The sequence below is a fragment of the Rhinolophus sinicus genome, chromosome 3, assembly GCF_057876585.1.
Source record: "Rhinolophus sinicus isolate RSI-liver-muscle chromosome 3, RSI-T2T, whole genome shotgun sequence".
Lineage (NCBI taxonomy): Eukaryota > Metazoa > Chordata > Mammalia > Chiroptera > Rhinolophidae > Rhinolophus > Rhinolophus sinicus.
The window spans coordinates 100,835,398-100,851,161 of NC_142503.1; the positions used below are offsets into that span (position 1 = coordinate 100,835,398).

Consider the following 15,764-nt stretch of genomic DNA (forward strand, 5'->3'; position numbering starts at 1 on the left):
TTGTCTTTTCCTCACTACACAGCTCTTTACAAGGGACATGAAACACTCTCCTTATTTAAGTAAAATCTCATTAAGATACACTAAACAAACTGAAAAACTGTTATAAATAAGTAAAACATTTGCTCATATATATTTGGATATTATGCAATTGGCTGCAACAGTTCATTCAACCACTGCTTGCAAATGGGGCTTGGCTGCAGTTCCTATGTTGGAGGAAGAAGAGTGACAATGTGGAAGAGAGACAAAAACTTGGTGGGAAAGAGCCAGCAATGCCCCCTAGGAACCAGGGAAGCAGGAGAGTGGAGCTCAGAGTCCCTACGACTCTTTTGGCCCAATCTGCTCAGATCAGATTCATGGAAAACTTGGCTCACTGGAAGATGCCTGAAATCAATGGCATTGTCCTGGATGGCTACCAGCCTGCCATAAGACCTGGAAATGCCCTTGAGAATATTTAAGACAAGGCAACTGCCACCAGATGGAGTAGGGAAAATCTGGAACTCAGAGCTGCACCCTCAGAATTCCTAACCATGTCCCCATGTGGCTTGTGCCAGTTAGTTTATTAACACAGAGGTAGCATGACCTTGCATTTTACAGGACTGAATTTTCTGGATCATCCTTACTAATTATGATAGGGTTATTTTTCTTAACTTTTTATTTTGAAATAGAGATTTAGAGGAAGTTGGAAAAATAGTACATAGAGGCCCCATGTACCCTTTAAAAACTGTGCCCAAATACACACATCTTGCATAAATATCCTACGCTATCAAAACCAAGAAACTGACCTCAGTACAATGTGTGTGTTATTTCTGTGTCATTTTATGACATGTAGATTGCTGCAGCCATTACCACAATCGAGGTGAGAACTATTCCTCCACTGCAAAGCTCTCCTTTGTGCTGTCTCTAGAGTCACACCCACCCAGCTACCCTGAGCCTTCCCAAACCCCTGGCAACAACTAATCTGTTCTCCATCACTATAATTTTGTAATTCCAAGAATGCTATATAAATGGAATCATGGAGGAGGTGGCCTTTTGAGACTGGCTCTCTGGCTCAGCATAATGTTGTTGAGATGAATCTAAATTGTGGCGTGTATCAACAGGTAATTCCCTTTTATAATATTGCTGATACAGTACTTCACGGCATGGATGCACCAGTTTGTTTAACCACTTATCCAAAGCAGGACATTTTGGTTGGTACAACTTGGGGCTACTGTAAATAAAACTGGTATGAACAATCAGTCATGTTTTTTGTGGACGTGTCATTTCACTGGGATAAATGCCCAGGGTGTGACCGCTGTGTCATATGGTAAGGTTATGTTTAGTTTTGAAAGTAACTATCAAGTCATGTTCCAAAGAGTCCGCACCATTTTACATTCCTGCCAACAGTGTGTGCAAGATCTAGTTTCTCTACATCATCACCAGCATCTCATAGCGCTACTATTTTTTATTGCAGCTGTTCTTACAAGTATGTAGTGATAACTCATCATGGTATTAATCTGCATGTCTGTAATAGCAAGTGATGCTAAATACCCTTTCGTGTGCTCATTTGCCAATATTAAAAGAGAGTGTATCCTCTGGTGAAATGTCTCTTCATGTCTTTTGCAAATTTTTGAATTTGGTTATTTTCTTATCTGTTGAGTTTTAACAGTTCTTTATATAGTCTACATACGAATCTTTTGTCTTATCCTTTTAACTACATCTTCTGCAGAGCAGAAGTTTTTCATTTTGATGAAGTCCAACTTACCAATTTTTTTTTCGTTTATGGATCATGCTTTGGTGTCATATCTAATTATTCTTCACCAAGCCCTAGGTTCTAAGGAGTTTCCTTCTAAAAGTGTTATAGTTTTGTACTTTCCATTTAAATCTGTGATCCATTTTGAGTTAATTTTTGTATAAGGTATGAGGTTTCCATCGAGATGCTTTTGCCTGATATCCAATTGTTCCTGCACTATTTGATTAAAAGACAATCTATTCTCCTTTCAATTGCCTTTACATCTTTGTAAAAATAAAATCAGGTGGCTATATTTGTGTGGGGCTATCTATTCTGTGCTATTGATTTATATGCCTATCCTGCTGCCCACACCAATTGTGAGCGCTGTGACTACATAATAAGTTTTGCTGTTGGGTAGACTGATTCCTTCCATTTTATTTTTCTTTTTTAAAAATTGTTTTAGCTGTTCCAATTCCTTTGCCTTTCCATGTAAACTTGTAGAAATAAACATATGTGTGAAAACTCATGCTGGGATTTTAAGAATTGAGTTAAACCTTTACATCACTTTGGGGAGAATTCATGTTTAATATGTTGAGTCCTGATGTAGGTTTAATCATCTTAAACTTGATGATAGGCTAATGTACTTTGATTCCTACAATTAAAATAAGTACCTATTTGAAAAGGACTATTATGTAAATTTAACAGAAATTTTCTGCCCTTCAAATAAATTGGTCTCTGGATTCATCACTATTTTGGTTTTTAGTGATAATCACAGTTTCTGAGACTGAAAAACACTGAAGAATTTTCTGGGGATAAAGTAAAGAGAGAAAGGCAAGTAAGACCTCAAGGGAGGACCGCTGAGTAAAGATGTTAGTGATGCATTTTTCCCCCACTCATTTATCCATCATCTTCCTCTGTCCTCTAAGTGACTATCTCAAATAAAATGTAGGTCTACTGACATCATCAAGAACTTAACCTTTACTTAGTAGTGGATTAAGTTATCTTTTTATATTATATAGGAATACTTTAAGAACACAATTAAAACAATGATAAATTACTGACAAAATAAAGCTGATGCTGCACAAGAAACGTAATATGCATCCCAAGAGAGAATAGTTTCACAAAGCTGAAATGAGAACGTTGCTAACAGGAAGCCACTCTCCTTGTCTGCCACTAGGTAAAGAAGCACCTTCAACAAGTTCTCTGAAGATCTGTACACTAGAATAAACTGCTGGTTAAGAGCTCCAGCTCTGGAGTCAGAGAGACCTGGCTCGACCTCTAACTGACAACCTGATGTTGGGCAATTTACTTACATTCTCTGAGAATGTGCTTCCTCATATGGAAAATGGAGACACTGAATCATAGGCCCTGTGTCCAATAGAGCTAAAGCTAATGCATATTAAACACTAATCCCAATGCTTCCACGTGGTCATCACTCAAAACACATTATTATTATTATTATTATTATTATTATTATTATTATTATGTTTAATTCCTTTTTGTCTGGGCAATTTACACACAGGCTTCTTTCAATAAGGACAGTCTTCCTAAATGAAGGTATAGTCGAGGAGGCTTTAAAAGCCTGTCACACTTCATGAGTTTAAGATCCCAGACCGACACCATACTGCTCAGAGCAGTCCTGCTGTCTGCAGGAATATACTCCCCCACCCCCAAGAACCATAATTGTAAGGTAATAAAATGAACTTAAGATAAAACGGGGTGTTTCATTCAACTCTAACATTATATAGCTACAATGCCGTCTTTTAAATTTTAGCCTCCTCAAAGTAGTCATGACTGCACAATTAGAAACCTAAATTTCAAATTGTACAGATTAGAAATTTTGTTAATTTCAAATCAGAAATCTGATTCCTTTTCCTCTTCAAATGCCATAGTAGATTTGAGATTTTGGAGGCACTCAGCTTGGATGGGGCCAGAACAATTAAATATGTAAATGCAGATGGTCTTTTTTAATTGTATATACCTCATGGATGTGAGTTATATGACTTCTGAACTGGGCGGGACGCAGTTCTTTTGTTCTGCAGAGAGGTCAAGGCCTAATCTAATTTATTCCTTGATAATATTATAACACTGAAAAGAATTTGATAGTAAAAAAAGGGTAAATTAATGATTAGAAATACCCACTATCAGTGGATTTCAACGATCCCATCCACGGTTACCAAAAATACCTGAGACATGGATTTAAATGGAATTAAGAGTTTAATAAGGAGTGGTAAAGTGTCATGTAAAAATTTTGACAATGTTTGGGGTCCATTAATGAAACTGGTTATATAAGATTATAAAATCAGATATAATTAAATGGGTAAAGAAAACTTAGATAATTAATGGAGAAGACAGGAAAGTCTGGGGGCTTTCTACATATTATCCTACCTGTATAAGTAAACACTCCACACTTTCACTTCTGCTGTGTTTCAAGAGTAACTTTCTTCAACTTCACTTAATTTTTTTAATGGTTAAGGACTAGAAGGTATTTACTAGACATTTAAAAATGTCTAAATGCTGCTATATGGCTGGTAGAGACAAAAACAGGGAAAAGTTCTAATTATGCCATAAGTAGAGGTTTAATTGGAGAATTTTTAAAAAATCAATGTGATTTTTTAAAAATCAAGGTTAATGTTAGCACAGGGAAGAGTAATTAGAACACTCTTTTTTTATATATTATTTATCCTTAGATTACACTTGTCAATTTGAATAATTTCCTTGAAATAGGTCCTGCATTCCTTAGAATCATTAGGACTAGTAATTGATACTGTATTAGATTGATTTTTTTCACATCTCCTGCACTTCCCAGCAAAGATCTAGTTTTAGTCAGTTGTACCAAAGACACAATGACTCAAGCAAAGAATTATCCCTCAAAATCAAATTAATAGACTTCTAATGAAAAAAAGGCCTAATTGTTCACTAGGATGCCATAAAAAATTTGCAAACATTCGAATCTTTACAAAACATGCATTGAAACAATTCTGGATTAAGATCAAGGAGATTTAGGAAGGCTAACGAGGAATCTTAAATTTTCCTATAATTGCTTTCTATTCCACTTGAACTGTGACAGTCCTTGTACTAGGCTGGCGCAAAAGTAACTGCAGTTTTTGCAATTATTTTTAACCTTTTAAACTGCAATTACTTTTGCACCAACCTAATAATTTCACACAAAGAAATAATTTTATAATCATTTCAACTTTCTATCTCCTTTTCTGTCTAGATCTGTGAGTCTTTTATGACTCTGAATTCCTAAGAAGGAAAAGCAAAGAAGATGAGATTAAATAAAAATAAGATAGCAAATATGAAGGGGAAAAGATCAAGAGACCAACTCAAGTAAGGAAACTAAAAAACAACGTGACATACAGCTCAGAAAACAAGACTCAAACACCTTTGTGTATGTGGTAGGATACTAACATTTATGTTGCCTGGGTTAGCTCTATGAAATAAAAAAAAAGTATTTGGTGAAGGATAAATCTGTAAGTATACTGTTCCTATGCCATATTCTTACTCAAATAAGCTTATCTATTCCTAAAAGTTCATAACCTGGGGCAAAAAAACCAACACTTCTTTTGATCAATATTAGGGTCACACAGAAAGGGTCAAACAAAAACCTGACGATGCTAAATAAGTTATAAAATTACCAGCTTTGGTAGTTGTAAGGCAAATATTCAAATTTAAAAAGAAATCCTTTCAAGTCATCTAAAGTTCTTGGTGGAAATGTAACATGATATGAGAATTCTGGTTACCAGTTAAATTTGACGTACTTCATCCATTATGGTAGTTTTAGCAGCTATCATTACATTCCTTTAAAATTTCAAAGTACTTTGGATCCTTCCAAGATGAATGTCCTCTCTTCCTTGCCTCTCATACCTTATTTTCTGAAGATAGCAATGTTTACTGCAAGAAAATAAAATAAAATAAAATAGAGCTAAACTGGAGAGTAAACTAGTTTTAAATATATTGCATATTTTTTTCTTGTAGAATATTCTTAATTTAATCCTCACTCAAGAGTAATAATTAGTCTCATTCATTTAATAAGTAACTTCTTTACTTAGGTTGAGACATGGACAGAGCCTCACACACTCAGGAATTATCCACGTTATATGTAAGAACCAAGTAACTTACAAGAATCAAACTAGCAATGACGCACTTAAGACTCTGTAAGACTTAATTTATTGTCCTTGTATACCCCCCACCCCCCTTTTTGGCTACAAATATAAGAGCATTTCTCTAACAAGAAATATTAAACTCTACTTCACGTTTATAAAAATGCAATTTTGAAAGTCAATGTTCAACTTTAATACAGCCTTTGTAAAACATAAAAGTAGGTATCTCCGAATGCAAAATTTTCTCTAGCCACCTTGCAGTTTTACTTTAGGCTCAAGTATGAAACGTATTTGTACTTTGGTATATAAAATGTCACTAAATTAAATTAATACATTTCTATCTATTTCTAACTCTTGGGCACCAAGTATATGTATGTTCAAACTGGCCCAACCCCTAATTTGTTTTCTCTATATCACCAAATACAAGGAAATCACTGGAGGAATTAAGTAGGAAGATAAATGTGATTACTTTTAAGTGATTCCTGATGGTGCTTACATCGTATAGAATCGAACCTTTCAATCAATTTTAAGACAACAGAAAAGCATTTTAAAAAGGAAGTTTTCGTTTGTGCACCATCAATCAACATCTAACTGCAATACAGCTGTGTTGTTCATGATGAAAACAACATCCAATGTTCTTAGAATGTTTGCATCCATCACTTCATGTCATAGGCACATAACAACGTTAAGCGGTATGTAGAAGTATTACCAAGAATGCACTTATATCACCAACATACAGATGAAATGTGATGCCCAGGATTACACACACAGTGGCAAAATTACTTAGTCTTCTTTCCATTAAGAGTCTTTAAGGGATAAAAATGTAATTTATGCCAATTTCAGTGTGAATTTTGAATATGAAAAATTCAATATATGGGTATACAAATATTGGTAACCTAGAAAAGTACACAGTAATAGAAAAAGTGAAGTGATTTCCCAAGGGTAAGTGTTTAGCTGGTGACAAAACTCCTTACTCCCTCCTAATGCTGTGTTCTATTATCCTCCTATAATCCAGATGCATTCTTTCCTCTCAGCCCCCAAAATTGTTTTTTCCAAATACTTTATACTATTTTTATTATTGTAACAACTTGTGCATAAATTTGAAATTGTTACAAAATATAAATTAAAAATGTAAATGTATCATTAGACCCTATCACATTTTTAAAATGTCTAATATAGTTAAATGCTTAAAGAAAAAGTAGTTTCGTGGTGAAACAAATTTGGGTAAAGTTACTCATTGTATACCATCTTTGTGATTCACCATATATGACAGCATATCAAATATTTCTACAAATCATGCATTAACCATACTTTCATTTATTCATCCAGCCAACGATATATAAATTAGGTACTTAGGAGCTGCTATATGAAAGGCAATGTTCTAAGTAGTAGAGATAGATAAGAAGGGCAAGATCTCTGCTCTCACAGTTTACACTGTAGTACAGAAAGAGACAAATAAGTAAACAAGCTAATTTCAGATGGTGAAAAATGCCTTGAAAAAATAAAACTGGGTGTTAAAAATTGGAAGGGTGGAGATGCCATTTCAGATAATGCATCAAGGCTCTCTGAGACGATATTCAGGTTGAAACTGAATGAAATGAACCAGACAGGGAAAGATTTAGGAAAAGAATTTCCAGAAATAGACCATATATGTTGTGAGACAGGAATGAGCTTATAATGTTCATGGAAAAAAAGAGTAAATTATCAAAACAATGAAATAGGAATTAGTGAGAAAAAGCTCTTGCATAACATACGCCTCAGAAATATGTGGAAATTGGCCAAATTTTAAACCTATTTATCAATTCCTATGTAATGACAACAATAACATAACAATTATTTAAAATTTTTAATTTTTTATTAACTATACAAATTCTCTTTGGGTGCTGACTTTCTATTGCTTCAGAGCTGCTGTTAGAACAAATCCTTAGTTTTATTTTATCTTTGAAAACAAAGGTTCTGCTCTCTTCAAGTAAAAAGAAGTAAGTTGCCTCTGTTTCTTTTTCTGGATACGGCACCGACATGTTGGGAAAAGATCATGACGACATGCAGAGTGCATGACTACATGCCACACATTACCACACTCCGTGATGCAACCGCAGTATTTCCCCAAAGTGAAGTCCTCCGTTCTAAACTGTCTGTGGCACTGGATTTTGCCTATTGCCAACAAACAACTTCAACTATGCACCTTAAAACAGGAAAGTACACTTATGATTATAGAATATGAACTACATAATCCTTCTTCAGAAGTGTGGCTTGAATTAACTATATGGATGTCACACCAAACACAATCATAGACTGTGTATATCAACACTGCTGCAGATACTAGAATAATTCTGAGCATTTGAAGAGGAGCCTGACCAGTATGCTAAGCTACATCAGAATAAAGAGAATATACTTTGGAATAGGTTTTGTGTTCTAACTGGCCATGTGGAAGACATTATAGAAGCAATGGTAATGAAGAAACGAGGTTGTAATCTCAAAATTGTGAACTAAGGAGAAAAATCTCTGCACCTTGTAAATGGGGACAGCTTGACATTAAATATGATGTAATGTTGGGAGACTTTTTGTTCATAAGAACCAGGGCAACTTCATCACAAAATAACTAAATTCAGGACACAGATACATATGCTCATTTTGAAACATTAATAAGATAGACATATTAAAACAAATAGGAAGGAAGGAATTTAACCTTGCATAATTAAATAAAGAAAAAGTGCCAGTTTGGGTGTAAGATAAATTAGACATTAGCCCGAATTCCCCCTGGCTGAGGAACCCCCTATACAACCCAACACTATAAAATCTGCCAAAGCCCTATAAACTCAGCACTCTGTGATCTAACCTAGTTTGCTGTTTGATAGCAGAAAATAGTTCAAATAAAAATATCACATAGAATTACAACACAATATTTCTAGTCTACCAGGAATCCTACAGCTTACTTGGGAGTTTTTTAATCATATAGAGCATGGATTGTCCAACCCGTGGGCCAAATCTGACCTGTTTATGAGTGGCCTGCAAGGTAAGAATAGAATTTACATTTTTAAATAGTTGGGAAACAGATCAAAAGAATAATATTTTGAGACATAAAACCTACATGAAATTTAAATCAAAGTTTTATCAGAACAAGCCTCATTTTATCAGAACAAGGCTCATTTTTCAATGTACTGTCCATAGCTGCTTTTGTCCTGCAAAGGCAGAGCTGATTGCTGTGATAGGGACCCTATTACCCACAGAGTATAAAATATACATTATCTGACACTTTACAGATAATGTTTGTTGGTTCCTGATACAAAGTCATCTCAACATGGTTATACTCTAAAACGATAGGATTTATATTTTAAAGCACTAGATCAAATGGTTTGTTTTAGTCCTTACTCACTAGTATGTTAGTCTTCCACGCTTTTAATAAAATGCTAAGTAATAATTTTATATTTAAAATGACTATCCCATAATATTGAGAGAATTTTTATATACTCCAAAATCCATTTTCCTGACTTGTGAAGTTTATTCAGTATAATACATCATTTTCTGATTTAAAGTATAATGGACTCTGAATTGAAAAATAAATAATAGTTCCTATAGTCGACACAAGATCATTTATAACAATATGGAAAAAAAAGTGAATCAATAAAATGTTAAGCAAAAATAATTGCTTGAGAGCTTCAAAATTTTGCCAAGATGTTAGCATTAAAACTCATTGTAGAATAATTATCTCCCATTTCTGGCCATGAGGGAGTAACAGGTCCGGAGTAATCCTCCCACTGCAAACAACTGGAACACAGTATAAAATATTGGAAAGGGCTATTTTTACACATAGGCATTGCAGGACAGAAAACTGAGAAAAGGGGTAAAAACAAGATGAGTCTTACCATCACCCAAGGCTCTCAGGCAGGAAGCAATTTACCGCTCCAGCACAGGAGGAAGAGAACGCAAATAGAGCCCAGCAATCTTGTTGACTTGAGGAGACAGAGAAAAAGTGCAAGGAGGCAAAGGTGGCTAGAATTTATGGGGCAGAGTTCCAGAGAGGAGGGAAAGAGTTCCAGTAATTTAAATGAGGGTTCCCTTGAGAATTTAGCTAAATAAAAACTTGTACATGAGAAGGGTAAAATTTCTTGAGACCAGCCAACAACTTCTAAGGAAAGGCAGTTACCAGGAAGCTGTAAGACAAAGGATTTTCAGAACTGATATGGGGCCAAGATTTCAACAAGTTCCTTCCAGCAAGAATGGAAAAACCTCATCAAATATACAAGGCAATCAGTAGTGACCCCAGAAGGGCCACATCAGAGAGACAGGAGGAAAGTAGCCCTAAGATAAAAACTAATATAAACCCACCTGAAAGAAGCCCGAAAGCCTAGAGGCCTAGAAACAATCAAACTAATAGGCAATTCAAAATGCCTGTCATGAAAAAGTCCAATAGTCTTTAAAGGAATACCACAATATCAAGAACTCAACATGTAAAACTCACAAATATCTGTCATTTAATTAAAAATTACTGGACACACAAAGAAGTGGGAAAATGTGACCCATAACCAGAAAAATTTCAGTCAATAAACAGAGAGATACTAAAATAACAAACACGACTGGATTAATAGGCAAAGACACTGAAAGGGCTCTGATAAGTATGTTCTATATTTAAGGATGTAAATAAAAACAGCAACAGAGCAGAGAGAGAAACGGGGAGTTTTCCAAATGAGACAAATAGAACTTCTAAAGATATGTGTATATATATACACACACATACATATATTTGAAATGAAAATGTTTACAAGGTTGCGATAAGCAGTAGTTTATGTACTGCAGTAAAAAGAGTTTAGAGAACTTGAAGATATAGCAATATAATATCCAAAATGAAGTTCAGAGACAAAAAATGACTGTGAGACAATGGAATAATACTGTTGCAAAGGTCTTACATTATAAGAGAAGTTGTATAATACTATTTGATAGAATGTAATGAGTTAAAGAAGCATATTATAAATCCTAGAGTAACCACTAAAAATAAATAAACAGAATTAAGTCAATAAGGTAATAAGTCAACAAAGAAGATTAAATGGAATCCAAAACCATAATTAATTCAAATGAAGGGTTAATAAAATAAAAACAGCAAGATGGTAGATTTAACCTCAAACATGTTAATATACATTAAATGCAAACTGTCTAAATCCTCCAACTAAAAGACAAATGAAAAAGCAAGACAAAACATACGCTGTCTATGAGAATCCCACACTAAAATAAGGAAATAGGTTAAAAGTAACAGGATAGAATATACAGCATGCAAATCGAAATCTTAGCAAACGTCAGACAAGCTCAAAGATTAAACAAGAAATATTATCAAACATAATGAGGAAAATTTCATAGTGATCAAGGGGTCAATTCATTTAGAAGATAAAATAATTCTAAATGTGTCTGTACATAATAATTCATAAAATTAACTACAAAATAGTTAATAATTAACTACAAAGTACGTGAAGCAAAAACTGACAGAACTGAGTGAAGAAACAAAGTACACAAATACAATTGGAGATATTAACATTCCTTTCTCAGTAACTGAAGGAACAGTACACTACAAGTCCAGCAAACACAAAAAAGACTTGAACAGCACTGTTAACTGAATTGATATTTATAGAACACTACAACCAAAAACAGCAAAGCATAAATTTTTATACTGTCCATGAAATATTTACCTAGATCATCTACTGACCCAGAAACAAGTCTTACCAAATTAAAAGAACTGAAACTATACACAGTACATTCCCTTATCACAAGGGAATTAATTAGAAATCAATAACAAAAAGATATCTGGAAAATTCCCAAACATTTAGAAATTAACATATTTCTACAATAGCCCAAGGAGGATAAAGAGACACAGTGGTCAAGTTTCTACACTTTACTTGAAGTAGTAAAATGTATCAGTGCCAGCAGTACTATGGTACAGAAGACTGTGATATTAAGAATATATAATGATATTATGAATACATAATGCAATCTATACAGCAACATAGAAAGAGATACATTTAAAAACACTAGTAAATAAGCATGAAATTCTAAAAAGTATTCAAGTAACCCACAGGAAAGCAGGAAAGAAAAAAGAGAAATGAAAAACAAAGGAGACAAATGGAAAACAAAAAATAAAATATCATATCCATAATTACCTTTATTTGCAATTGCCCCAAACTAGAAACAACTAAAATGTCCTAAAATAAGTTAATGATTAAACAAACTGGTGCATCCATACCATGGAATACTGTATCAGCAATAAAAAAGGATGAATTACTGATACACACCACAACTCAGATGGTACTCAAGGGCATTATGCTGACGGAAAACAGCCAATAACAAAGGTAATATATGATATGATTTTATTTATATAACAGTCTTGAAATGACAAAATTATAGAGATGGAGAATATACTGGTGGTTGCCAGGGGTGAGGGATGGTGGAGAGGAGGGAGAGTGTGTGTGTGTGTGTGTGTGTGTGTGTGTGTGTGTGTGTGAGAGAGAGAGAGAGATACATGAGATAGATAGATGATAGATAGATAGATAGAAAGAAAGGAAGGAAGGAAGGAAGGAAGGAAGGAAGGAAGGAAGGAAGGAAGGAAGGAAGGAAAGAAAGAAAGAAAGAAAGAAAGAAAGAAAGAAAGAAAGAAAGAAAGAAAGAAAGAAAGAAAGAAAGAAAGAAAGACAGACAGACAGATAGATAGATACGAGTTGTGATCAAACAACACGGTGACTATTTAAACTTAAAAAATTTATTACATTTAAAGACACATTGCCTTAATCCCCCTCAATATACTCCCCCTTCCTTCGAACACACTTACCCATCGTTCTTGGCACTTTCTGAAGCAGTTCTGGACGTCCTCTTTTGTGAGTGTCTTTAGTTGTGCTGTGGTGGCTGCCTTGATGTCTTGAATCATTTTGATTTTGGGGAAGAGCCAGAAGTTGCACCGTGCCACATCCAGTGAATAAGGTGGATGAGGACACACTGTAATGTTTTTATTTGACAGAAATTGCAGCACCACAAGCGATGTGTGACACGGAGCCTTTCAGTTGTGATCACAAAATACGGTGAATGCTGCTGCTTCCGAGTGCCATCCAATGGAAAGACAGGGATCTTCAATACGGGAAGCAGCACGTCGAACCTTAGTAACAGTGTGTGACAAGTTTCAACTTGTTTGGTGCAGTCAGTCAGGCGTGAGCTATGGTTGAGAGAAAGTGTGTTTCAAAGTGTGCCGTAAATCATCCTCCATCATGACAGCGCTCCGTGTCACATATCACTTCTGTTATATAGCAATTTCTGCCAAATAAAAACATTATGGTGTGTCCTCATCCATCTTATTCACTGGATCTGGCCCCATGTGACTTCTGGCTCTTCCCCAAAGTCAAAATGACCATGAAAAGTGAACATTTTTAATCAATTCAGGATATCGAGGCAGCCATGACAGTGAAACTAAAGACACTCATTAAAGAGGACACCCAGAACTGCTTCAGAAAGCGGCAAGAACAATGGGATAAGTGTGTTTGAAGCGAGGGTGGGTATTTTGAGGGGGATTAATGGCAATGTGCCTTTTACTGTAATACAATTTTTTAAATTTAAACATTCCCCATGTTGTTTGATCACACCTCATAGATAGATAGCTAGCTAGCTAGCTAGCTAGCTAGCTAGCTAGCTAGATAGATAGATAGATAGATAGATACACTGAGAATGACTATAAAAGGGTAGAAGGAGAGAAATCTTTATGGTGAGATTACAGTCTCAGGTACATGAATCTACATATGTGATAAAATACCAAACAACTATAAACTCACTTTATACCAATGTCAATTTCTTGGTTTTGCTATTTCTTTCAAGTTATATAAGATGCAATAGGAAAGCCTGGGTGAATGGTACATGGGACCTCTCTGTACTATCTTTGCAACTTCCTGTGAATGTATAATTATTTCAAAGCAGAAAGTGAATTAACTTTGTGAATACTTTAGGAGCTCACTAGCAGTGTCTCTATGATATGTTTAATTAAATTTTTACTTTTCTCTAAAGAAACTGATCATAGTAGCTTTACTCGTAATAGCTAAAACACGAAAACAACCCAAATGTTCATTAACAGGTGAATGACTAAAATGGTCATGTTGTTGTACAATGGAATGCTACTCAGAAAAAAAATGAACCACTTGTACACACAACGTGGATGAATCTCAAAAATATTAACCTGAGAAGCTATGCACAAAAAGGTTCATGGTGAATAGTTCCATTTGTATGACATTCTGAAACTAAAGTGACAGAGTACAAACCACTGGTTGCCAAAGCTTAAGTGTAGGAAGAGGATCTGAAAAAAAAGCGACAGCTTGAAAGAGATTTCTGCGGTGACAAGACTACCTGTACCGTTTGTAGTGGTCATATACAAATCTGCACATGGGTTAAAGCTCACAGAACTAATAAAAAAGTCAATTTTACCTAATGCGAAATTTTAAAACAATTAAAATAAAAACCATCCTTTCCTATCACAACTTCCCAAGTTCCATCTTCAACTATTTTAAAGATAAGAAAAAGATTATTTGAGTCCTACTATTGTCTTACCTAGTTGATGTTGAGTAATTTAATCTCTCATTCTTCGTTTCTCTTCATAAAATGAAAGGAGATAATTAAATGCTCTCCAAAGGCACTATCTATTCTAATACCTATTCCTATTTCACGCTTCTGTTAAATTTTTATTATCTCAGAATTAACAAGGGACACAAAATACTTCTATGCACTCATGTGGATTCTATTAGATTGGTGCAAAAGTAATTGCGGTTTTTACAATTGAAAATACTTGCAAAAACCGCAATTACTTTTGCACCAACCTGATAAATCTTGCTTTAGATAGTTAATGTGAGCTAACTTTCAGTATTCTCTACTGAAAATTGGTTTTATGTGATCTTCTTATAGGCTTTGAACAACTGACCCTAGTTACTAGCTCTGAGTAGATGATCTTTAGATAGCATCCTCCCCTACTTGGAATAACCAGGCCTCAGATTATAGGGGCATACAAGATTCCTATTGCCTTTATCACATCAGACCTCTATAGTTTGCTATTGAAAAGTCTGTGAATCAGCACTCATGTTGGCAAAATTATGCCTGTTATTTTGAATTTTTTTCTTTTTTTCTTTTTTTATTAGTTTATTGGGGTGAAAATTATTAGTAAAGTTACATAGGTTTCAGGTGTACAATTCTGTAATACATCATCTATGTATCACATTTTGTATTCACCACCCAGAGTCAGTTCTCTTTCCATCACCATATTTTTGATCCCTTTTATCCTCATCTATCACCCCCCACCCCCCTTACCCTCTAGTAACTCCTAAACTATTGTCTGTGTCTATGAGTTTTTGTTTCACATTTGTTTGTCTTGTTTCTTTGTTGTTTTCAGCTTTATATCCCACGTATCAGTGAAATCATATGGTTCTCTATATTTTCTGACTTATTTTGCTTAGCATAATAATCTGAAGATCCATCCATGTTGTCGCAAATGGCACTATTTCATCTTTTCTTATGGAAGAATAGTGTTCCATTGTGTATCTATACCACATCTTCTTTATCCATTCATCTATCAAAGGACACTTTGGTTGTTTTCATGTCTTGGCCACCGTAAATAAAGTTGCAATGAACACAGGAACACAAATGTTTTCAGATATTTTTGGTAGATACCCAGGAGAGGGATTGCTGGGTCTTATGATAATTCTATTCGTAATTTTCTAAGGAACCTCCACACTGCCTTCCATAGCGGCTGCACCAGTCTGCATTCCCACCAACAGTGGATGAGGGTTCCTTTTTCTCCACAACCTCTCCAACACTTGTTACTGTTTGTCTTGTTGATGATAGCCATTCTGACTGGGGTGAGGTGATATCTCATTGTGGTTTTTATTTGCATTTCTCTGATGATTAGTGATGTTGAGCATTTTTTCATGTTTCTACTGGCCATC

The 15,764-nt window shown here is 34.8% G+C and overlaps 1 protein-coding gene across 14 annotated transcripts in view; it reads right to left on the reverse strand.

The window, feature by feature from the left end:
- The window catches only part of PEAK1 (pseudopodium enriched atypical kinase 1), a 346,674-nt gene that overhangs the window by 181,676 nt on the left and 149,234 nt on the right, over positions 1-15,764 (reverse strand). For 7 of the 14 annotated variants that reach the window (XM_074328317.2, XM_074328315.2, XM_074328313.2 and 4 more), the window contains one exon: positions 5,455-5,605. The exons of 4 other annotated variants lie outside the window; for them this stretch is intronic. The gene's annotated coding sequence lies outside the window, so the exon portion shown is untranslated. The remainder of the gene's footprint in view (positions 1-5,454; positions 5,606-15,764) is intronic. 3 more of the 14 variants (XM_074328316.2, XM_074328314.2, XM_074328318.2) reach the window with 1 other exon arrangement.